A 26,229-nucleotide genomic window follows, 5' to 3' on the forward strand; every position below is an offset into this window, starting at 1 on the left:
AGGCCACACTCTGTGACAAGGATAGCAGTGTGTTCTCTGTAGCACTTCCATCCTATGAAGATGTTTCCAGGCATTATACCATGCTTAGGCCCTACAGCCTCTGTCCCTGTCAGGGTGGATTAGCTACGCAATGAGCCTGCATGTACCACTAGAAATTGACCCGTTAAGTTCTTTTAAAATAGTGGTTATTTCATATTTGCATTTTGTTCTGGATACTCTGTACTTGCTCCTGCAGATCCACTCTCCGTCTCTCTCCATCCTGCTTTGTGCCTCTGGCTTCCAATGGGGTCCTCTCAATAGGGAATACTGCAGATGTGCATGGTGGAGGGAGAGGTTAGGTAATGTATTCTACTGGCTCCCTGCTTGCCATGTGGTGACTTGTCCACGGCTCGTTTCTCTAGTGAAGTACCCTGCTCTTTTCTAAAACTTCACCTATAGCTACAAGCTCTTCCTTGGTTCCAGGTACCACTCTCCCTCCTTGCCCTTTCAGGCCTAGGAGTGGTAAAGCTTCCCTGTTCTTGTTATCTCTAGGATGCTTTGCCATCCCTCATTGGTTTCCCTTAACTCTGCTCCCACCCCTGAAAATAATTCCTTCATCAAAGTCTTGTTAATGACTTGTTGATAGTGCCATCTGTTTTCTGTCCACACAGATCACTCTACAGAGTAAGTTCAACTAGTTATATTTATCAACTTTGCTTTTCTTTTTATGTACTTTACTCTTTTATTTATTTTGAAATTTTCACATATTTTTAAATTTAAAATTAATCAAACACTGACTCAACAACCATTTACTCGTATCATACAATTCAATACAATAAGCTAAATCAATTGCAATGGCCCAGGAACTAGAGAAGCAAATAAGAGGAGGATCTTAGGCAACTTTGGGGTTCAGAAAAGACTCCACTGAGAAGGTGAGTAGGACTTGGCACCTCACCGTAGGGCAGCCCCTTTCTCCTCAAGAACTGTGGGTCTCACTGCACTACAGCCTCAGGACCACCAGGGTTAGTTGCTCACACAGTCTCACTGCAAACTCTCTTCAGGGCTCCCCTACTTCAGCAGATCTAATGACATCTGCCTGCAGCCATGTGGGGTGTGGGCACGTACACACGCACACTCAGAAAAGGTTATCTGTTAAAACTAAGTAAGTGCTGTTGAAACAATTTCTTTACATGAAATGAGTGTAATTCTAAAGCATCCTGAATCTGAAGTTTTAAAAAAATTGTTGAAACAGTGAAATCGTCAACAGAGAAGTAGCATTGTTTGAATTTGCAATTCAGTAAGTCCTGACACTTTTTTTTAGTCTTGCTACCAATATGATGAATGGAGATCTATTATAATGGGTATTATTATGATGATGTCTTTCAGGTTTCTGTAAAGGCTTGTCAGGATATATGTATGCAAAGGCACATTTATCCTATTAAAGATATATATATATATCTTTATATATATAAAGATATATGTATATATCAATATATAAGTATCAGACCATCACTTATGAATAGCTTTGACAGCCAGATATAGAACCTTTCAGAAGACAGAAACCCCCTCCATAAAAACAAGTAATTGGCAGCTGTCTCAAATCAACCGGTCTGATGTCACCCAAACCAATTTTGTTGGCTTCAAGTAGCCTGAGCAATCATCCTGGTTAACTGGGGACTGAGGGTTTCCTGGACGAAGAGCTTTCTGTGCTAAAACCAAGACAGTACTGGGAAAACTGGGGTGAGTTGTTCCTCTAGCTCCATGTCTCATGCAGATCAGTAGAAGATATTTCTGTTGTGGCCTGAATTGTGTCCCCTGACCCGCCCCACCCACAATTTATATGTTTAAGTCTTAACCTCCAGTTGCTCAGAATGTGACTGTGTTTGGAGATAGAGTCTTTCAAGAGCTAAGTTAAAATGAGGTCGTTGGAGTGGACCCTGATCCTATATGACTGGTGTCCTTACAAAAGGGAGAGATTAGAACACAGACATTCTGAGGGACCCATGTGAAGACACAGGGAAAAGACAGTTACCTATAAAACAAGGAGGGAGGCCTCAGAAAGAAACAATGCAGCTGACACCTTATTCTTGGATTTGCAGCCTCCAGAATCATGAGAAAAATTCATTTCTATTGTTTAAGGAACCCAGCCTGTGGTATTTTTGGTATGGCAGTGCTAACAACGACAACAAAAAAATACATTCTCTTTTTTTTTCAGCCCCCAGTACGCGGGCCTCTCACTGTTGTGGCCTCTCCCGTTGCGGAGCACAGGCTCCGGACGCGCAGGCTTAGCGGCCATGGCTCACAGGCCCAGCCGCTCCGTGGCATGTGGGATCCTCCCGGACCGGGGCACGAACCCGCGTTCCCTGCATCGGCAGGCAGACTCTCAACCACTGCGCTACCAGGGAAGCCCTCTAATAGTTATTTTTGATTGTGTGCATTTCAGCTGATGAGCCTAATCTCTTTCTGCGAGCTTCTCTTTCCGCGTCCTCCTTGCTGCTCACGCAGAAAGACCTGTCCCCTGCAATTCCTTCACCTAGACTGTGACCTCCACACATCCCACTTCCCTTCTGGCACCTTGCTCCTTCATGAATTTTCTTTCTTTTATTAAGTCTATAACTCATTAAACTATTTCCCAACCCTTCCAAACTTCCTTTAAGCCTGGGACTCCATAAATGTTAGATAAATGAAGAATGACACTAATTTCTCTCTCCTTCCTGCTTCTCACTCCAAACTCTTTTACATTTATTGCCTTCCTGTCTCCATTTCCCACTCACTCGCCAGCCCCTTGTCATGTGGCTCCTGACTCCCATCATTATATTGAAACTGCTCTATGAAGTAACCTAGGACCGGAGCTACTGGCATCAGTGGCATTTTGAGAATTTATAGTAAAGTCCCCTTTTCTTCTGAACAGTGAGCAGGGTGAACAGTGGTTTCTTTCCTTACCTGCACACCCATCCCCTGAAGCCATGCTTGGGATTTCATATTTCCCCAATTCAACTGTTTCTTCTCTTTCTGACCTTTTAGGAACTGTCTGCAGTATTTGAGCACTCTCTGACCCTTGAAACTTTCTCTTCTCTGGTTTTCCAACGTTTCTTCCTACCTTCAATCGCACCTGAGCAGTCTTTAAGCATCTCTCTCTTTCTCTCCCCTCCCCTGCTACACACACACACACACACACACACACACACACCAATTCCAGAAATAGTTACTCATCAGATTTCTGTTCTTGGTTCTCTTCTCTTCCAACTCTTTGGTCACTGTTTTAGAAACACTCTCATGACAACCACCGCATCTTTGCAGTTACCTCTTGATTTAGATCACCAATCCTATGTCTCTCAGAGCATCAGGCTTGAATTTCCAACTGAACATTAGTCACTTCCACGTGATCTCCTTGAGCCTATCATGATTAACATGATGAAAACTGAATTCATCATATTTCCACAGATTCTTTCTCAGTTATGATGTTACCATTCTAAGTACCCAGACTAGAAAACTCAGAGCCCTCTCTCACTCTTCCTCTCTCTCGAACTGCATGTATTATCGGTAAGCAGGTCCTATTGACCCTATCTTCTAAAATCTCTTACATCCTTCTCCTTTTCATTACATTGGATAAATAGTTTAGTGTAGTGATTAACAGCATGGACAGTGGAGGCAAATCAAGTGGGTTCAGATCCTGATTCCCCTGCTACTTACTAGTTATGAAATCTTAGGAAAATTATTTGACTTTTCATCTATAAAAATGGAGATAATGACAACCTATTTGATATGATTGTCTGAGAGTTGAATAAGTTAATACATGTGTAACAGTTATTAATTTTGTGCTCACCCAACCTATTTCTTCTTCCTAAACACCCAGCAAAGCTGTATTTCCTGGGTCCCTTGCATCTGAGCGGGGCCATGGAATGTGAGCAGAAGTGTTGTGTCACTTTCAGTCAAAGGGACTTGAAGGACGACATACATCTCCTATGCTCTCTCTCTTCCTTTGCTGAGGCAACACTGGAAGCAACACATAATGATGGTGAAGTTGTATTCTGGAGGGATTCTGAATGGCTGAGTTACTACGTGGAGGAGAGCTGCCCCTGTGTGCCACCACCCAGGAGCTTCTGCAGTGAATTTTGGGTGAGAGAGAAGGAAACTTTTAAACTTTTATTGTGTTGAATCACTGAGATTTAAGTTTTTAGAAAATAGCAGCTAGTCTTATTTATCCCAAACATCATGTAAATACACTGGAAACTGTGCCACAAGTAATAAGTATTTGATAAATGACAGAGATTATTATTCTACTGCTAATATATTGAGTCCAAATCATCCTTCACTTAGATTATGAGAAGATAACATAAAATGTTAACTCTTTCTAGCCTGAGTAGTTCATTTATTTAAGATACATTGTGCCATAAAAGTTTTGTTTTGCCCAGTTATATTGTTGGTAAATATCAAATGATTATTGTATAGAAGCAGCAAAAGACTACTACTTTATGATTCCCATAAAGAGGAAAACAGATACCCTGTTCCTTTCTTTACTGCCTCAAAAAAAGGATAAATGATGCTAGGACTTCTACACCCTCACCTAACACAAACTTTAACTTTCCTTCCACCACCTGCATCTTAGCCTCCTGAAAGTTGACTTGGGTCCAAATCCTGGCTCTCCCACACCTTCTTCTTCCTGAGTCTCTTCGTGTATGGGATATATTTTTATGGCCAATTCTTTGGTGAAACAATGTGTATAACATTTTAAGTGAAAGAATAATCTTTTAAAACATTTCTTTATTATGTATTGAACATATTTTAAGTGCAGTGAATGTGCTTTAGAGAGGTGATATTAGACCAAAAAAAATGTTGACAAGTGGGTGTCTGGGAAAAAATCTAATTTTTTTTAACGTTAATTATTACAACATACAATTCCACTTCCGAAGTCTTTTTGTTACAAACTGTTTTAAACCCAGACCTCATGTCTTTAAGTCTCACTTTCCCTCATTCGTTTTCTTTCTCCTGGTCAATTCACCATCATATCTTATCCACCATGCGTGGCATCCATTAAGGGCCATCTTCATCAAGTTGTTCCTCTGAGAAACAGCAGTACTACTAATAATAACCGACATAAATACGAGTTTTCTGAACATCTGGCAACTTGGTCGGTGCTTCACACACCTTATCTCATTTGGCCCTTACAATACCACTATGAGGTGGGGCGTAATTATCATCCTATCTTACAGGTGAGAAAAAGGAGGCTTGAAACAATTATATCTAGGGTCACACAGCTACCCAGGGAAGAACAAGAGTGAATTATTTTCTGCAAAGGGCACAATCGGATACTGGCTTCAAATTTGAAGGTAGCACCTGATTCCATAGCTCGAGAGCTTAACCACCAGGCAATACTGCAAACAACATTATATCTCTCCCTACCTATGCCTAAGTATTTGACTATACCTCCATGAAAGCATTTACTGTACTCTGCCTAGCACTATAATTACAAGCACTTATTTGAGTTTTGCGAACTCTTTGACGGCAGTGATGGTAGTGCATAAATATCATTTGAGCTGATAGAAAAGATGCTAGTATCTCTAAGACCAGTGACATTCTTCTTTGAAATTTCTTGTCTCCATTTCAGTGTGTCTCCATTGTCAAGGGAATACAATTCTGGATTCTCTATACAGTCTTAAGAGGAAGATGATTTCTTTGCACTCTCCTGTTGGTTTTACTCTTGGTGATATAATCCACTATACAAATCACTTTTGTCCTGGCTATTACATAAGAGGTCATTCTTCCCAGCTTTATCTTCTTTTTCTTTTGTACCCAATTCTATAGGCTAATGGAGTGCTTTTCCAATAAGACCTGCTAACTGTGCAAGCACAAGATAGAACATGACAAGTACTTTAATAGAGGTGTAATGCAACACTTTGCTATCAATAGGGAGAGATGCCACAAGGATGAGTGTCTGCCCCAGTGGTCAACAGTGTGAGCATTTTATGTCACTTAAGCCTCTGAGGAAATTAATTTCAAGTCCTTTTTCTTAGAATAACTATTTACATTTGCATAGGCCTTTTACATTCTTTATCTCCCCTTTGTCTCTAGAGCTTCATGAGGTAGAGTTGTCATAATGTAAAATACACGTTATTATTGTATATATACATGTAACAACACATATGTTGTTACATGTATATTACATAGCCATGTCTTAGTTTGTTCATTTGGGCTGCTATAACAAAATACCACAGACTGGGTGGCTGATAAACAACAGAAATTTATTTCTCACAGTTCTGGAGGTTGAAAGTCTGAGATCAGAGTGCCAGCATGGTCTGGTGAGGGCCCTCTTCCCAGCTGCAGACTTTTTGCTGTGTCCTCACGTGGCAGAAGGGAGGAGCTAGCTCTCTGGAGTGTCTTTTATAAAGACACTTATCCAAATTATGAGGGCTCTGCCCTCATGACCTATTCAGCTCCTAAAGGACCACCCTCATAACACCATCACTTCGGGGATTAGGATTTAAAAATATGACTTTGAGGGGGATGCAAACATTCAGACCGTAGCAACACAACATATATAATGTAAAGCATTATATAAAGCTAGTATACAGCTTATTATATAATATACACTATAATGTTATGCTTATTGTATAGGTGACAAAACTGAAGTTCATATAAACTTGGCAAAAGTTACACAGATAATTCAAGGCAAAGCCAGGACTCTAAGTCAAGCATGATTTCAAGTCTAGTGAAGTCTTTCCATTTCATCTTGGCTCCCACAGCCAAGAGCTGTGACCTGGGTGTTTCTAAGCATGTTGAGCTGAAGCAAGCCGTGCCCGTTACAGAAATACAGTTCACTCCTGTTCTATCCCCAAGATAGGTCTTAGAGTTCGTAAGGCTCAGATGTATGAGTCTGTATTTTTGAATACTCTTTACACACTATATAACTTCTCATTGTTGATGTGTACACTATATAGATCTCAACCTCAGAATTCTCTGGACGCCAACATTTCCAATACACAGCTTTATGAGAAGAGAAATTCATGTGATTTCAAAGATTTAGTGACAAATACAACACATCTTGCCCTTTCCACAATCTTGATGACTGAAATTCCACAGGCATTTTTTCTGTTGTGTTCTGATAGTGGCAAATGCCCTCTGACACCTGAGGGTAGGTGAATTTGTAAGAAACATTCCTGAAAGCAGGTGTGTGTATGTATAGGGTGTAGAAAAAGTATTGGGAAACAAAGCGGGAGTACAGGAAGGATAACTGGTGAGCCAAAAAGAGTAGATGGAGGGCTTTTATAGTTTTGTCTACTGTAGTGCATTGAATTGTGTCCCCCAAAATGATATGTTCAAGTCCTTACCCCAGATACCTATGAACATGACTTTATTTGGAAATAGGTTCTTTACAGATGTAGTCAAGCTAAGATGAGATCATACTGGATTATGGTGGGCTCTAAATCCAAAGACTCCTGTCTTTAAAATGGAGACAGGAGAGGGGGATTTGGATACAGAGACACAGAGGAGACACAGGAAGGAAGGCCGCGTGAAGACACAGGCAGAAATTGGAGTGATGCAGCTAAAGCCAAGGAACATCAAGGATTGCCAGGAGTCACCAGAAGCTAGGAGGAGGCAAGGAAGGAGTCTTCCCTAGAACCCTCAGAGGGAGCCTGGCCCTGCCAACAACTTGATCTCTGACTTCTGGCCTCCAGAACTGTAAGAGAATAAATTCCGGTTGTTTTAAGCCACCCAGTTTGTGGTAATTTCTAGCAGCAGCCCTAGAAAACTAAAACAGCTGCTTAATAGACCACCCCCTCTGCCCACCTCAATTTTAAGTTCAATGTACGGGATAATTTTGAATTTGAAATTTAATCCTTTTAAGTAATTAACACTCTTTAATTTTTGTTCCCATAATATGTCACACTGACTCTTCTCTTCTAACAATACTGTCTATTGATTCTTTCAGCGATGGGCTACCACCCCATGCAGAATGAACTGTGTGAATATTCACACTTACCCCATAAGGAAAAAGAAGACTATTCCCCTAACACTTTGTTGTTTCATGACAGAGGCAGAAATCACTGCTTATAAACTATATATTAATCTACTAAAATCACAATATTGGCACAATTTCTAATAATGTCCCGTAAATAATAACACAGGGTTTCTAAAAAGTCATTGTCTTCAGTCTTTGTAAATCCCCTGAATTCCAGCTGTTTAACCAGCCCCTGGAAGCTAAATGAAATGGCTTGAAGGAAGATTGTTGGTTGCTCCCAAGGTCACTGCAGAGATTCACCCCAGACCCAAACAAATGGATCTCGACTCCTCTGCTGAAAACTCCACCAAGAGGATTCTTATAACCCGAGGAGGGAGGGGGCATGGCAAGGAGTGGGCACGAAGGGAATATTGCTATGGGCAATCTAATGCCATAGCAACCCTGCCTGGTGAATCGGTGATTCCTGATGTTTTAAAGTTCAATTTAAACAGTTATCACTGAATTCAGTAGTGAGATAATTAGCACTAAAATATCTATTTCAGCTCTGGTTTCTTGTTTGGGGAACTAATCTACCCCAAGGTATTCCCTGCCCCGCCTAGCACAGTGCCTGGCATGTAAAGAAGCTCAAATGCTAGTGACTGGTGATCTGCGGGTTCTAGCAGCGGTCTCTCCAGAAGAAAACAAATTCCCACCTGCTGGGTCAGTATTTCTTTCCGAGCTGTGAACCAAAACCATTGCTACCAGCATTCTCATAAAGGCCTGACAATGCCCTGTAAATGAAAGTTCTGAAGAACTGTCAAAACCAGATTTGAGACCTCACCCCAAACCGGTAGACGTTCAGACTTCCCTGGACAGAAGTAAGTTATGCTACAGACATTCCAGTTTAATCTGTAAAGAGATGTGAGAGTAACTGAGAGCACTTAAATGCAATATACAGATGAGACTTATTTTTACACACAGCATGCCTGGCTCCATGCCGACCCATCATCCCCTCTGGATGCTTGGGCCTGTCCTTCGGGGCTCTGGACCCGCTGACTCTCACAGCCTCACGGCCGACGCCTCCGCGCCGCCCGCTTCCCAGCAAGAGTCGGCTCCGCGAGCGCTTCCAGGGGGCGTCTCCGTCCGTCGCTGCCCTCGGGGCTCCCGGAGCGGCGGCGGAGGAGCGGGCGCCCTGCGGGGGACGCCGGCGTCCAGGGCGCCGAACGTGCCCCCTTCGCCTGCGCCCCGCAGCGGCTCCGAGGGGTGGGTGCGGAGCTGGCCGGCGAGGCCGGGCCGGGGGCGCAAGGCACCTCCCCACCAGGCGTGCGGGCTTCCCCCACCCCCGGCGGCGACCCCACCTCCCGCCCCCGCGGCGTGCGCGCGTGTGTCCGTCTGTCTGTCTTCTCTCTCGACGTCAGTGGGAATTTCCAGCCAGGAAGTGAGAGAGTGCGCGAGAGAGAAAGAGAGAGAAGTGCACCAGCGAGCCGGGGCAGGAAGAGGAGGTTTCGCCACCGGAGCGGCCCGGCGACGCGCCGACAGCTTCCCCTGCTCTTCCCGTCGGTCGGGCCTCTCGCCGCCGCCCTCGGCCAGCGTCCCGCCGCCAGCCTCACTCGAGAGCCCGGGGCAGCCCAGGCCGGAGCCGCCGCGGCCGGGAAGGCGGCGACGCCGTGGTCCCGCAGCCGCGCGCCCGGCGTTACCTCCACCCGCGCTGCGGCCATGGCGCGGCGCTGACTGGCCCAGCGAGACCTCGCGCCCGCCCGGACCCGATCCGACCCGCTCCGGCTCCGGCCGGCCGCCGCCTCTTCCTTCCGCGGCCCCCAGGCCCGCGCCGCCCCGGAGCGGGAGCCACAGGCGCAAGGAGGCCGAGCGCGGACCCGCCAGCAGGGTAAGCCAGACTCGGGCAAGCGGGGGCCGCGCCGGCTAAGTGCGGCCCGACTCCCGCCACCCACCCGCCCCGCACCCCGTCCGGCCCCGCTCGGACTTCCTCATTCCTGCGCTAACCGCTCGGCTAGACCGGAGGAGGAGGTTGACAGTAGCGGAGAGGCGCATGGGCTCTGCGCGAGGGGGGAAAGGCACCTCCGGACTAAGCACGGGCCGGTCGGCCAGAGGGCCGCGGCTGCCCGCCCGGGCCGTTCTTTCTCCCCCTTCCAGCCGCCGGGCGGGAACGCGGCGCGGAGGGGAACTCGCGCAAACTTTTTTTATCCCCATCTCCCCTTCCTCTGCCGGGGGGTCGGGGCTTGAGGGATGAGGGGCGCTTGGGCGCGGAGGAGTGAGGGGAAGGTGGTTGGTGCAGTGCAGAAGCAGATTTCACCTAAGGGCGTTCCACGAAATGAAAGCAGAAGTGCATGTCAGTCCTCTGGGCTGGGAAAGCCCTCCCCAGCTCCCCAAGATTGAACCGGACAGCCTTATTCCTGGTCTCCTACCTCCAAAAGAAGCCCCCCACTTCTCACACACACACACACACACACACACACACACACACACAGACACACACACCAGCCAGCCAGCCAGGACAGGATATGCTCACCTACTATAGGACCTGTACCTTAGTTTTCAAAAGATAAGGAGGGCCTGGTACTGATCCTACAGGGCCTGCCTGGCGTTTGAGAGCGAAATTACCCACTTAGAACACTTTTTAGACACCCTGATTATGTAAAACAGTTGGACAGCTGTACCATGAGTTGTGCATGACCTCTTAAACAAAAATGATATAAACAAAGCTTATCGTGACATTTTAAAATAATAAATTTAAAAAATATATGAGCTTCCATATGCATTTTTGATAGTCAAAGTATCATCTTTTGCTTCTTCAGAACTTGTTGGTAGACGTGCTGTTCTGAGCAGAGAGATGACTGCTGTAGAAAGTATCTGGAAATGCAGGGTAGTTTAACCAATAGAGTAAATATTCATATTATGCTCTTCCGGTGTGTAGGTTGAACAGGAATCACATTATCAGGAGTGGTGTGTAAGAATCAATGGCTACATAAAATTTCTCATTAATTTACTGTAGTAAATTAGGAAATTTGTACGAAGATTGGTTGGTTGCTTGGCTTTGATTATCAAGATTTAAGAGGTTTTCATGGACTTTGCTAAGTCGGGTTTTTCAGTATTGCAGATAACTAAATAACTATATTTAACTTAAAGATTTTGTTATAAAGCCCATAATCTGAGAGAATGACTGTGGTATTACTAAACCATTTAATGGCTCTGGCATAGAAATGTTCTTCTACAGACTGGTGATCTTTGGTAAACACTAAAGCTTAGGATCAAAATGTTCAGTGCTTATTTTTCTAGCAAAATACCTCAATTGAATACACCTGAGTAGTTTAAATTGCATTCCTGTTGCTAAAACTTTAAATGGGAATCTGATTAAAATAAAGCCCTCAGCTGAAGCATGCTGTTTTCCTGATTTTAATGTTGTGCTTTCTAGAGATGAATCCTTTTACTGTTTGATGCACTAAAGAAGTTATGTAAATAACTTAAAGCAGAGTATTTTTTTGAGCTTCTGAACTTGAGAAGACAGGAAATAAAAAGAGATTAATTTATCATGTAATTAAATTGCTAAAGTGAGAAGAGCACGTATGATCAATGGAAACATGAGATCTCCTGAACTTACTCATCCACATTGATACCTGCAACTCCTCAAAGCCCTCTGGAGCTTATTTAGATAAAATGTCTTCCTGGGCCACAGCCTACTGGACTGAAATACTGCTTGCCGTGAATAGAAAACCACTTCTAACCTTGTTTGAAAGACTTTTTAAAGAAAGTTCTATATAATCCAATTAGGGATTGTTGGTGATTTGAAAATCTGTTTGTTTTGAACTTTCAATTTTATCTTGTGTTCTGCAGTTGGCATTCACATGGGCTGAATAAACGCCCGGTTTTCAAACCCCGTTAGTAAATACTGGAGTATATGTACAAAAATAGTTGTTCCCCTTTGTAAGCGCTCCTTTGATCTTTGCACTTCCTTCTTCTACCTTTTAAACAGTATCATCTGTAATGACCGACTTACACTTGGTAAAAGTTCAATTAGTCTGAAATGGACAGAATTTTAGATTTAGAGATCACAGCCCTCACATTTCTCTTGTCACTTTCCTTGGAACAAATTGACACTAGTTGAGAAACTAATATTTATGCAGGCTGTTTTTACCACTGCTTTCAGACTTCCAGATAATTGATGAAGTAAGTTAACTACCTGGACTTTCAGGGATTGCTCACTGTGGTAGATGGAAGGTCTTTATAAGGAATTGGCAGCCACAGGAATCTTGGACTATCATTCAATCAGCAAGCCCTTATTTTTTACCTAATTTATGAGAGGTATTCCCCTGTTCAGAAGAGGTGAAAGTTCTGGCTTCTGGGGGAAGTGGTTACTTCAAACCTTCAATTAGTTTGAACTTAGGAGAAATAAGAACAGTAGTTGACATTTTAAAACAATAAATTTAAAAAATGATATCTGCGTTTCTATATAGATTTTTAATAAAGTAGTCAAAATATCTTTTTCTTTTTTAGAACCTATTAGTAGAAGTGCTGTTCTGAGCATAGAAATGACTGCAGCAGAAAATGTATCTGGAAATGCAGAGTAGTTTAACCACGAAGAACAGATACTCAGGTTATGCTCTTCTAGTCTACAGATTGAACAGCAATCACATTAACAGGAGTGGATATGTAAGAATCAATGGCTATGCAAAATTTCTCATTAATTTCCCTTACTTTTAGTAGGAAGGTTGTTTCGTTTGGCTGATTGGTTTTCTGTTTATAATATGAATCATACAAGGTGGCATGATTGTTTTATGTTTTAAGAAGAGAAGGAGGAGGAGAAGGAACAGAATTTTCGTGCTGGGGGCCACTTTTAGATGTGCTGCTCCTACGTGTACATTTATGTCTGATCAGAGTTAATTGACAGCTGCTTCTTGGTGACCAGCAAACCATACTGAAGCAATTGACCCTGCTTTCTGAGAATGACTTCTCATTTGCTCTCTTGTATCTCCCATAAATACTGAATTCCCCTACAGTGTTCTTGGAGGTGAGCAGGTAAATCATGAGAAGCGTACATACCCCTTTGAGTTGACCCTGTCACTGCTTAGGAGACCTTAAGGGTTTTAAAGACAGAGGCATTCATTCATCTTCAGAGAGGAAAGTTGGGACTTGTGACATAGTTTAGCAAGTCAGTTTGGCTCCTTGAGCATTTTTTTTTAATCAAAAAAGATTAATATTTGCAACCAGATAATCTGGTACAGTTAATAGGTAGGGTAATATTACCAAGATACTTATCTTTGCAATATTTCATTAATGAGTATCTAGTGCTTCACTGTTAGATGAGGAAAAGTAGCATTCTTTTCTCAATGATGACTTTGTTTCATACCTTTGGTCTCTGTTGTTTTAGAGAGGGTTCCTGGGTGCAAATTAATACGCTTTCATATTTTCAGGTGAGGCTGGTAGACCTACCCTTGAATATCAGCTAATAGTTTAGAAACTAAGTTGTGAAATGAAATCTCACTGCTTCACCATAAAAATATTTAAACCCTAACAGTTTTACACAAAAGTGATATAAAGTGTGATTTGTTAAAGAGTATAGACTCTTCAAGAGTGTAGATTATGGATGAAAATATTTGTTAAACTTACAATATTAATCATGAAAATATTGTATTTAAACATTTTATCATCGCATTTTAAAATTTAAAAAGAAATCAATTCATTGTTATTCTTTTATATTTTTTGCAGTAATAGGTTTAATTATCAGTAGTACAAGTTTCATCTGCTTTGATTTGTTGCCTGTTTTTGAAATTAGAATAATGAAACGGATGGTTTAATTCCCTATTACAAATTGGCTTATTACTGTTCATTTACATTTCACCATTAGGCCAAAAATCTTATAACCAGCTTTTATTCTGACCCATACTTTTGACAGATATTAATGAATTTAATCTATAGATGATTTCTTTAAGCTGTGAAAAAAATTCTGGCTGATGGAGCCTGACTGATGCTGCAAGCTCTGCTTTGTAATCCAAAGATTGTTAAAGCCTATCTAAATTAATCAATCAAAAAGTAAAACCAAAATATTTTATAACATCCGGAATAAAATACTTATGACCTATAAAAAATTGGGGGGACAAGGTTATAGCTGGAAAACCTCAGGAACCAGCAGGCAACATTTACTATACTTTCTACCTTCATACTTTAATGATTTTGCAGCACTGTAAAACCTGGGGCCTCATCACAGGAGGGTTTTGTTCATTATATCTTATTTGTAGCATTTTCAGAAAATTTTCCTTGGAACTCTGAAGCTAACCATTTGTTCTCTGTGGACACAATTTATGAAATGAAATATACCATCTACACTAGAAAAGGGTACAATGCCAACACTCCCAGGCCTGGTATTATACCTTCAGGGAGAGTCAGAACCATTTTACTGAAAACTCCTAACTTCAGTCCACTCAGCTTTGGACTTAATTAATTCTGGTTCTGACCCTGACCTCTCTTCAAATCACTTAACAAACACACATTCAAGTTTTAAAAATTAATTTTAAAAGTTGTTTACAAATACAGATATGTATAATCATTTTTGTTGTTGCCAACAAACTGAGGAAGAAAATAAATGTTTACTTATATAACAAGTACATTGTAAAGCTGTCATTGTTGAAAAGTAACCTGAAAAGTGAATAGCAGCAGTGTTTGTTAGTTAGAATAATAAAAATAATAAAATAATCCAAGTACTCTGTGTATAGCTTCCCTGTGAGAAGATTTGGAGAGAATAGATAAATTTTGCTGTGTTCCATTACATAATCAGCTCAGTCTATAGCTTCTGGGCATAAACGAAAACACAGAGCTCTAATGTTGTCCCAGTCTTCACTGTGTGAGTCAAAAAATGTATGGACCATTCAAACATTTCATACTGGAAAATAAAGCTTTGGATTTTTCTTAGATTTAAGCCTTTTGATATATGAGGCTCACTAGCATTTGTACATGAGATTTTCTTTTTTTGCTAACTTGAATTAAAAAACTACAAAACCTACATAAAGTTAAGCACACCTCTATAGGGAGAGCTTAATTAACATTAAATAAATAACTTGATTGCTATAATGAATTTTGTCAAAATAGTTATTTTACAAAATTATCATTTTTATTATTTATTGTGTGGTTTTACTAAACATATCACAGTATATTTCAGTGTCAGGGCATACGTATCCTTCATTTTTATCTCCAGAAATCAATTCTAATAATATTAGGCTTGAAAAAAGAAAAATTAAAAGTGATGACAAATTCCTTAATCAATCTACCTATTCATCGGTTCTGGGTTCAAGCCTGCAATTCATTTAAATAGTGAAAATAAATTGCTTAATTGTCCTAGAAAATATGCCTTCCAAGACAAGAATTTTAGGAATGGAGAGAATGACTATTTTTTTTTTTTTTTAGTGTTTTAACATGAATCCCTGACTTATGTTTTATTGATGTTTGAAGAACTTTATCTACCAGTTCTTAACTTAGGTATAGGTTTATTTTCTAAGATATAACCATTTATTAGTGTTTGATCATTAAGACTTGATTTATAAAGTGTATTTTTCTTTTAAATGGGGGCTAGGTGTGGTTGTGAGGTCAGAGGAAAAGAATCCCTAAAAAGTTACAGCATCTAGTATAATGCTCTCTGAATAATATAAGCACCTGTATGATTTATAAATTTACAGACAATGTGGAAGGATGGAAGGAGTATGAATGGCTGTTCATATAGAGGACATTTAAAGTAGAAAGGAAGAAACATGAAGGTAAAGAATAAAAGTTAAAGTTAATGTTGAAAACTTTGGCCAAAACAAAGGATAATGAAAGCATAGATAAAGTTTTAGTGGAGAGTTCTCTATAAAATCAGATCTTGAACTTTATTTTTGACTTAAATGTGGAAAAGAAAAATAATATAGAAAGTAAATCAGAATTCCAGAGAAAAGGATAAATTCTGTATATCATGGATGAGAAGAGGAGGGTCATAATGAAAAGAGTGAGAGGTTGTCCTTGAATAGAACTGTTTTGTAGACATTTCACTGTGGCTTATCCTACTTTTTCTTTTTTTTAACTTTTTATCTTTTTTAAAAAATTAATTAATTAATTTATTTTGGCTGTGTTGAGTCTTCATTTCTGTGCAAGGGCTTTCTCTGGTTGCAGAGAGCGGGGGCTACTCTTCATCGCGGTGCGTGGGCCTCTCACTGTCGCGGCCTCTCCTGTTGCGAGGCACAAGTTCCAGACTCGCAGGCTTAGTAGCTGTGGCCCACGGGCCCAACTGCTCAGCGGCATGTGGAATCTTCCCAGACCAGGGCTCAAACCCGTGTCCCCTGCACTGGCAGGCAAATTCTCAACCACTGCGCCACCAGGGAAGCCCTATCCTACTTTTGATTAATTGAAATCAATAGTCATTTCCCCCACATTCTTAAGTCAGTTGTGTTAAGCAGACCTCAGTACACTTGGGAAATTATAAAATCAAAAGCATGGTATCTGATAACAGTTAAATACACTTCCTTGCTCTCTTGCTATAGCATAGCATTTATTTGATATAATGTCTTTATGGTTTCTCCATGTGTTTACCCAGTTTCCTGTTTTAGACATTTAACTAAATTTAACAAGCACACCTTGGAAGATTTCAATACTTCCTATTTTAAAACATTGCCTTAACAGTCATTTACTTTGAAGTGCTTTTTTATGATGGGCAGGGAAAGTATCCTATTTCTCTTGAAAAGTCTAACATAATAGCCAAATAGGAATTAATCCAAGTTGAAATAGATGGATGACTGGGGGGGGCAGTTTTTCTGTACGTACTAAATATGTGTTAAACTGAAAACAATAATTTTATTGCTGAGACACTTAAGTATCATTACATGGATGTCCCCGTCAGTATGCCAATATCAAATTTATCATCATTCCCACCCACCAAATTGCTCCTCCCAGCACATTTAGGGGATACAGTTGTTAGCCCACTGTGGTCCATTCAGTAGGTTTTCCATGCCAGAAATCTAGAAACCCATTCTTCATGCATACTCACTTTTCTCCTCCAGTCCATCACCAAATTCTATCAATTCAGCCTCCTCTCACCTCCAGCATTCATCCCTTCCTCACTGAATTTCCAGCTTTCATGTTTTTCATTTGCTCCTGATGCATAATCTCCTGCTTCTATTCCATCCTTCATTCCAGCATAAAAGTCAGCTTTCTAAAGTGAAGATCTGCTCATATCACAACCTTTATATTTCTGAAATATCTCCATTGTCTTTACAAGCTGATTCCTGCACACCTCACCCCCACCCTTGCTCCTCATCCATCCCCTATTTCTCAAGTCATCCATATCAATTTTCAGTTCCTATCTGCCCTATTTTCTCACTTTGAATGCCTCTGCATATGCATTCCCTGTGTGAGGAGTGTGCTCTCCTTCCTAGCCATTGTGCTGACTACTCAGCCTTCAGGCATGGTGTACACATCACCATTTCTCTGTCCCTCCTCTATCCATTCTCCCTGACCTCCCCATGAAGATTTATGTGCTCCCAGTCCATGGGCTCTTGACTTCTTATGCTTTCTAGACAGAAAATATCTTGAGGGAAGGGACTTTATCTTACTTTTTATCAGCACAGCACCCAGTAAGTTTGCCAAATGAATAAGTAAATAACTAGACAAAATATTGATAGACTGCTATTGATTAAGCTGTGTGACTCTGGGCAAGTTAATTAACTTCTCTGGGTCTCATTTTCTCTCTTAAAAAAAAATGAGACAGACTAAATGAGCATCTCCCTCTAAAAGTATTTGTTTCTTTGATATAATAGTGTTATTTGGAAGACTCCAGATTTTCTTGCCTTATTGAGATAGGTCAACTTAAGGAAAATTCATGTAAGAAAGTACAAAGACACTTCTTGATTATCAATATGATAAGATGAGGAACTGTCCATTTTTGGATTATGACTTATCATTTATGGTCCCAGTCTAGCTTCTTTCTGACGTCAGGTGTTTCTGGGGTTGCATCTTTTCATAATTAATTATTCTCTACTATGAACTCATGTTCATACCTCCGAAGCAATTTAAGGTACACATGATACAGAAATTGAATATAAAATTCAGTATTTTGATTGTAAATTGCTTCAAGGTCTCACTGATTATAACTATATTTGGAGGAAGAAGATAGGGAAGTGGTAGTTGTATGAGCTGAATCCTTATCTGTCATAGCAAGAACACAATGTCTAAAACTGATCAATTAAGAAAAGAGATATAAACATAGTATTTAAGGATATGGAAAGAACCCCCAGGAAAACCAAAAAGAGAAAGTTAAGAGTGTTAAAAAGTTGGTCACTCGGAAAAGCAGGATTGGAGTTGGGAGGTGGTGTGGGGAACCTTTGCTTTTTATATAAGCTGTTCTACTTCTGCATAGTAGGATTTTTTTTTAACCGTTAATTTATTTGAATACATGTTGAGTCCTTCCTATGTGCCAGGTTCTAGACACTGGGAATACAGAGCTGAACAAGACAGAAATCCACAATTTCATGGAGCTTATTAGATCATTTAATGTTTTCAGTTTAAAATATGTTTTACTTATATTAGCCTTTTTAAAATTGAAGAATCACATAACCAAAAAAGGACACAAATCGTGAGATTATGGCTTTAATGAATTATCTCAAAGTCAACACACTTAACATTAAATAGAACGTAACCAGCACACCAAAAGCCCCCTTTCTGCCCCTTCTTAGTCAAGATTCCTACCCTTCAGTCTCATTTAAAAGGTTTCACTAATGACTCTTGGATTACGTAAATGTTGGTTCCGTGACTCATATTTGTCCGCGTAACAATCAAGAGTTGACTGAATGAATTCATTACTTCAAGGTGCTAATAGTGAGCTTTACACAAGTAGGCAGTAACTCTCCTATTGTTGAAAGCCCTAAGGGCAGCTTATTTCAGATTTTCCTCACCGAACAAAATATGTAAGTGAAAATATTTAAAAATTAAATTTTGACATTAATTTGTCATTTATGAGTTTGAGTAGATATTTTGCTTATTGCCGAGCAGTTAAGATCAGTGACAAAGAGACACGGGAGAAAGAAGTATTCGCATCAGACCTTACCAGACATAGAGGAGAGGGTGGTTCACCCTTTTTCCTTCTCACTTTATATTGGGTTGGCCAAAAGGTTCATTCGTTTTTTTCTGTAAGATGGCTCTAGTAGCACTTAGTTATCTTTATTTTCATTTGAAACCATTTTGTTAGATTGTATGTGACAGCTGTCATATCAGCGTGCATGTAAAAAAAAGACATCAAAATTGGTGAATTTTTTTTTTAAATAAATTTATTTATTTTTGGCTGCATTGCGTCTTCGTTGCTGCGCGCGGGCTTCTCATTGTGGTGGCTTCCCTTGTTGTGGAGCACAGGCTGTAGAACACAGGCTCAGCAGTTGTGGCACACGGGCTTAGTTGCTCCACTGCATGTGGGATCTTCCCAGACCAGGGCTCGAACCCGTGTCCCCTGCATTGGCAGGCGGATTCTTAACCACTGCGCCTCCAAGGAAGCCCCAAATTGGTGAATTTTTGTGTAGCCATTTTAACATTGAAGATGGAAAGAAAAAAGCAACATTTTCGGCCTGTTATGCTTTATTATTTCAAGAAAGGTAAAAATGCAATTGAAACAAAAAAAAGATTTGTGAGTATATGGAGAAGGTGCTGTGACTGATCGAACGTGTCAAAAGTGGTTTGCGAAGTTTCGTGCTGGACAATGCTCTGTGGTCGGGTAGACCAGTTGAAGTTGATAGCGATCAAATCGAGACATTAATCGAGAACAGTCAACGTTATACCACGCGGAAGATAGCTGACCTACTCAAAATATCCAAATCAAGTGTTGAAAATCATTTGCGCCAGCTTGGTTATGTTAATCGCTTTGATGTTTGGGTTCCACGTAAGGTAAGCGGAAAAAAACCTCTTGACCATATTTCCGCATGCGATTCTCTTCTTAAACGTAATGAAAACGTTCCATTTTTAAAACAAATTGTGATGGGCGATGACAAGTCTATACTGTACAATAATGTGGAATGGAAGAGATCGTGGGGCAAATGAAATGAACACCACCAACCACACCAAAGGCAGGTCTTCATCCAGAGAAGGTGAAGTTGTGTATATGGTGGGATTGGAAGGGAGTCCTCTATTATGAGCCCCTTCTGGAAAACCAAACGATTAATTCCGACAAGTACTGCTCTCAGTTAGACCAACTGAAAGCAGCACTTGACAAAAAGCATCCAGAATTAGTCAACAGAAAACACATAATCTTCCATCAGGATAACGCAAGACTGCATGTTTCTTTGATGACCAGGCAAAAACTGTTACAGCGTGGCCGGGAAGTTCTGATTCATCCGCCGTATTCACCAGACATTACACCTTCGGATTTCCATTTATTTCGGTCTTTACAAAATTCTCTTAATGGAAAAAATTTCAATTCCCTGGAAGACTGTAAAAGGCACAGGATCAGTTCTTTGCTCAAAAAGAGAAAAAGTTTTGGGAAGATGGCATTATGAAGCTGCCTGAAAAATGGCAGAAGGTAACGGAACAAAAGGGTGAATACATTGCTTGGTAAAGTTCTTGGTGCAAATGAAAAATGTGTCTTTTATTTTTACTTAAAAACCGAAGGCACTTTTTGGCCAACCCAATACATTGACATCTGCATATATTGAAGGGTTTACCTATAGGCATGGTCATTGTGAAAAGGCCTTCATATCTAGATTAAGGACTGAGCGGTCCTCTGTATAAGGCCTAATTTTGATGCTTGCAAATTATTATTTATGTGTGTGTGTAATCGGAAGCTTGTTGTGATTCTTTCTTCAAGGAAACCATTTTCTCCCTCCAGGCCAGTTGTCACCACATACGTAGAACCAACCAAGTATTGCTGGTCCACATGATGAATCCTTTTCTCTTAAAACATGAAGGATATATTTTTATTGATATGGTAGAATTAGTAAAAATGAAAATCCATACTAAAGTCATCATATTCAGATTTAAGAGAATGTGATCAGTTTCTCTATGTTTGATCAAAAGAATATTAATCTCTTGGGAAATCCCTGCTGTCCAGTAGTTAGGGCTCCGCGCTTCCATTGCATGGGGCATGGGTTTGATCCCTGGTGGGGGAACTAAGATCCTGCGTGCCATGCAGCACGGCCAAAAAAAAAGGAATATTAATCTCTAATTCATAATCCACGAGGTCTCCTCCTCCTCAATCTGAAAATACAAATACTCCAAATTGGTCCTCAAGACAAAGGTCAGACATGAAATTAAAATTTGGTCATACTCTATTTTTTTATTACGACTTTATTTTTTTAGAGCAGTTTAAGGTTCACAGCAAAATTGAGGGGAAAGTACAGAGATTTACCGTATACTCCCTCCCCCACACATGCATAGTCTCCCCCGTTATCAGTGTTCCCCGACCACAACAGTGTGTTTGCTGCAATGGATGAACTGACATTGACACATCATAATCACCCAAAATCCAGAGTTTACACTGCAGTTCATTCTTGGTGGTGTGCATTCTGTGGGTTTAGACAAATGTATAATTACATGTATCCATCGTTATGGTTATCATACAAGAGTATATTTAACTGCCCTAAAAAGCCTCTTGTGCTGTGCGTATTCATACATCCTCCCCCACCATCGTACTCTAGTTTTAGGGAGGAAGAAATCTGTAGAAGTAGAAATGTGGAAGCAAAAAGTTCAGAACAAGGTCCAGTAAGTCAAATCCCTTTTGAATGCCACCTTAGTGAAAGACCTCAAACTGAGTAGGTGTATTGAATTGGTTTTTATATGGAAATGGAAGGCAGCAATCTCCCATGAGTGACATCAGTTCTAACATGTAAAGGTTTAGCCAATTTACTATAAATCTTTAGAGAACTTTTATAGATATACAAATTTATATTCACCAGATTTTATCCTACTGTAGTGTAAACAAAAAGAAATGTTACTTAGAATGGAATCTGCCATTTGATATACATGACAATTATAATATGGTTAGAAAATGTCCAAAATATTTTTTGATCCTATAAATTTCAGTCATCTGTGATTAAGAAAACACCATAGGCAAAGATTTGTTTCTTATAGAAAGCATTAGAATGCATCCTAATCACTTCTCTTAAAAAATCCTTGCCCCCCATGGTTACAATGGACAAGGTCCAGCAAGAATTTAGATGCTTCTTTCATACAGGGTAATGAAGTTATATTTACTATGTTTGTTGATTCTAAGAGGCACACACCCAGTTTAACACATGACTTAATCATATGTGTTTGAGGATTTTCTAGGTATCTTTCTAGTCTTGGTTTTTAATTTCATTGTGTTTGGATAATATATTTTATATGTTTTCACTTCTTTGAAATTTATTGAGACTTGTTTTGTGGTCCAACATATAGTCTATCTTGGTGAGTGTTCCATGTGCACTTGAAAAGAATGTGTAGTCTGCAATCATTGGTGGAATGTTCTGTACATGCACTTAGGTTAATTTGGTTGATGGTGGTGTTCCTTAATTTTCTGTGACAATTACTGATGTTCTCTTGATTTGCTTTTATCAGTTATGGAGAGAAGAGTGTTAAAAGTCTTAACTATAGTTGTGGCTATTTCTACTTCCTTTAGTTCTGCCACTTTTTACTTCATGCAGCTTGAAGCTCTGTTAATATATACATACACATTAGGATCATTATTTCTCCATGATGATTTGACCCTTCATTCTTATGAAATGTTCCCCTTGGTCCCTGGTAATCGTTCTTCTCTTGAAGTGTACTGTATATGATATTTTAGTATAGCCTGCTTTCTTATATTTAGTATTTCCATGGTGTAACTGGTATAACTTCCCATCTTTATACTTTGAGACTATCTCAGTCTTTAATATTAAAGTGTAATTCTCATGAAAAGCATATACCTGAGTCTTGCTTTTGTGTCCAGTCTGACCATCTCTACCTTTTTATGGGTGACTTTAGTCTATTTCTATTTAATGTAATTATTGATATGGTTGGGTTTAAGCCTACTATCTTGGTAATTGTTATCCATTTGTGCCCTCTGTTCTTTATTCATTTTTTCCTCCTTTCCTGCCATCTGTTGAATAAACCAAGTTTACTTTTTAAATTCCATTTTATGTCCTTCGTCGGCTACTTTTTTAAGTGGTTGCTCTAGGGATTATAATATGCATCCTTGAGTCTACCATGAATTAATACCGTAACATGTCATATGTAGTGTGAGAACTTGATAGTGTTTTACTTCCATTTGTCCTCTTCCCTTCCTCTGTGTTGTTATTGTTATACAGTTTACTTCTGCATAGGTTATAAACCCCAAAATTTATTGTAATGTTTCTCTTGAATAACAAACAAAAAAAAAGTCTTATACTTACCCACATATTCATCACCTCTGGTGTTTCTTATTCTTCCATGTAGGTCCAAGTTTCTATCTAGTATCATTTCCCTTCAGCATGGAGAACTTTCTTTAACATATCTTTTAGCAGACCTGCTGACTACACATTCTCTCAGCTCTTGTCTATTTGAAAAATGTCCATTTCACTTTTTATTTTTAAAGGATATTTTTGCTGAATATAGAATTGTTCACTGATTCAGTTTTTTCCTTTCAGCACTTGCATCATTGTTTCTGATGAGAAATCAGCCATCATACTTATCATTGTTTCCCCTTGTCCCTGGACGCTTTTAGGATTTTTTTCTTTTTCTTATCATTAGTTTTTCACAGTATGGCTGTAATATGGCTAACTGTGGTTTTGTTTGTGTTTATCCAGCATGGGGTTCTTTGAGATTCTTGGGTCATGGGTTGATTTTTTTTTTTTTAATCAAGTTTGGAAAATTCTCCACCATTATTTCTTCAAATATTTTTTCTCTCTTCTCCCTCTTTCTGGGATTTTAAATTAGACATGTGTTAAGACCACTTCATGTTGTCTCATAAGTCACTGAAGGTGTCTTAATTTCTTGATGCCTTTTTTCTCTGTGCTTCACTTGAATAGTTTTTATTGGCCATTATTCAAGTTTATTGATCCTTTCTTCTACATTGCTCAATATGTTAATAAGTACACCTAGTGAAATTTCATTTCAGTCTAGAATTTTCCATTGGTTATTTTTCTTTTTTAATAGTTTTCATTTCTCTGCTGAGATCTCCTATCTGTTTATCCCTTATATCCATATTTCCTTTTACATTCGTGAACATGTTACTATTGGCAGTTTTAAAGGTACTGGCTGTTCATTTCATCATTTGCGTCATATTTCTTTTTCTGAGTCATATTTTTCTACTTCTTTGCATGTTTTGTCATTTTTTGTTGTACGTTGTGAGTACCCCATTGTAGAGAGTATGGATCTTTGTTTTCTGTTAAAGACTGTTGAATTTTGTTGTAACGGGCAGTAAATTTATTGGTGGATCACCTGGTTTTATTAAGATGAGTTTAGAGTAGCCTTTATTCTAGGGTATAGCCTTTACTCCCATTGCATGGTCTTCTGAGGTCACAACTGAATGTTAAGATTGTTAAGTGATGTCTCTTCACCCTAGATGATTAGAACTTCAGTGTCTCTCAGAAGTTCCAGGAACTTCTGGAATCTCAATTCAGCTTATCATTGTTCCCCCTTGTCCCTGGATTTGGATCCCCAGCAGCTATCTTCTAGTAGGCTTTGCAGAATCTTGTCCTGCACTAGCACAGTTTTATATTTGGCCAATGCCCAGAAGTGTCCCCTATGGAGATTTATGAGCCTCTTTCTCTGTGTATCTCTCCTTTCTGATACTCTCCCCTGTGAGATTGCTGCTCTCTATTTGGGCTCTACGTCCTTGTGTCATAGTTTGGAACGTGCCCTCAGTCAAAAAGTGAGTTTGGAACACACCTCAAGTATTTCCATTCTCTTATGGTATACAGTCTTATACTGTCTCTTGTCCAGTGTCTTAAATTATTGCTTCAGGTATTTTGTATAGCTTTACATTTGAGTATGGCAATGGGGCAAGTTCAATAATTGTTAGTGTCATGACTGAAACCAAAAGTCCACATTTGGACAAATCTGGAATTGCACTGTTTCTTACCATTAATGCAAAGGTAATTTTTTTAAAGTACTTATTTACTAATTTGGCGATTCAAAGAAGTAAAACTCTATTTTTAGGCATCTATATCCAGTTAAAAAGATGACAAATAGGTAAAGTTAAATTGCAGTAGAACAGTATGCTGTTGAGTGTGCAGTCATCAATACACAGAAGTATTATAGCCCTTATGTGGACTATAAAGCTGTAGGTTACAGAGGAAATATAGGGTTTCTTGGCAAATGTTGGATTTCAGTAGAGGCTTGAGGACTGGGTAATATTTAAGTAGGAAAGGTGGCATTTTAGGATGCAGGGCATACTGTGAACAAATACACAAGATGCAAATGAGCAAGGCATTTTTGAATGATCAGTCTGCCTGTTGTAGAAGGTTTTGGTTAGGATGTAGTATTAGGACATAGTGGAAAGCCCTCAACCACTCAGCATATTATATGATAAGCATCACCTATTAAGCATTGAGAGCCTATTAAGGTGATGCTTATAGTACAATATGGTGAACGGTTGAGGGCTTTCGACTTGGTCTTGTAAGTAATGTGGCAATAATGTGAAAGAGGCTTAAGGAAGAAGAAATACCACAGTAAAGGAGAACAGTATGGAGGCTATCATTGTTATTCAGAGGTAAGGCAATGAATGTTTAACTAGGGTGTAACAGTGAAAGGAAAGTGCAAAGGAGGGGCAGATACAAGAAATAATACAAAGAAAAAAGAAATTGATTATTGACTGGATGGGTGTGAAATAAGCAGAGGGAAAAGGAGAAAATGTTGAAGTTTTGGCTCTGAGAACAGGAGAGAATGATATATTGGCAAAACCTGGAAAGTCAGGAATGGGGCCCATTGTCATAGGAGTGATGAATTTGGTGTTAGATAGTAGGGAGTTGAAAGGATTAAAAACATTATTGTTTTATAATGGTATCACTGCTTAAAGCTAGCAGCAATTCATTAATATTTATATTTTGAAGGTTTTAACAGTACTAATTTTATTTCTGTTTACACCATGGTGGTTTTGCCTCTTGTCCTTCTTTCTTTTGTTCCGCTGGAAACTGAATAGGCCAGTAAAGTAAAAATGAGTACAAAGGGTGTTCTAAATAGGACCCTAACAAAGAAAGTGTAATTATTGAATCACCAAGATGTCTAACACATGCCCCACATACCTGCCATTTCCCATGACACCTACCGTGTTGCATTGTTTTTGCCTGTCTTCCTACTTACTAAACTGTTGCATTAGTTAGCTTTTGGCTACATAAAAAAATCACCACAAAGCTAACTAGGAA

General features: G+C 39.7%; 1 protein-coding gene across 1 annotated transcript in view; it reads left to right on the forward strand.

Moving 5' to 3' along the window:
- The first annotated feature begins 9,650 nt into the window (after nucleotides 1-9,650).
- The window catches only part of NFKB1 (nuclear factor kappa B subunit 1), a 121,980-nt gene continuing 105,401 nt past the window's right edge, over nucleotides 9,651-26,229 (forward strand). Inside the window, exon 1 of the mRNA XM_065877633.1 lies at nucleotides 9,651-9,803. The gene's annotated coding sequence lies outside the window, so the exon portion shown is untranslated. The remainder of the gene's footprint in view (nucleotides 9,804-26,229) is intronic.

The sequence above is a fragment of the Phocoena phocoena genome, chromosome 5 (genome assembly GCF_963924675.1).
Source record: "Phocoena phocoena chromosome 5, mPhoPho1.1, whole genome shotgun sequence".
NCBI lineage: Eukaryota > Metazoa > Chordata > Mammalia > Artiodactyla > Phocoenidae > Phocoena > Phocoena phocoena.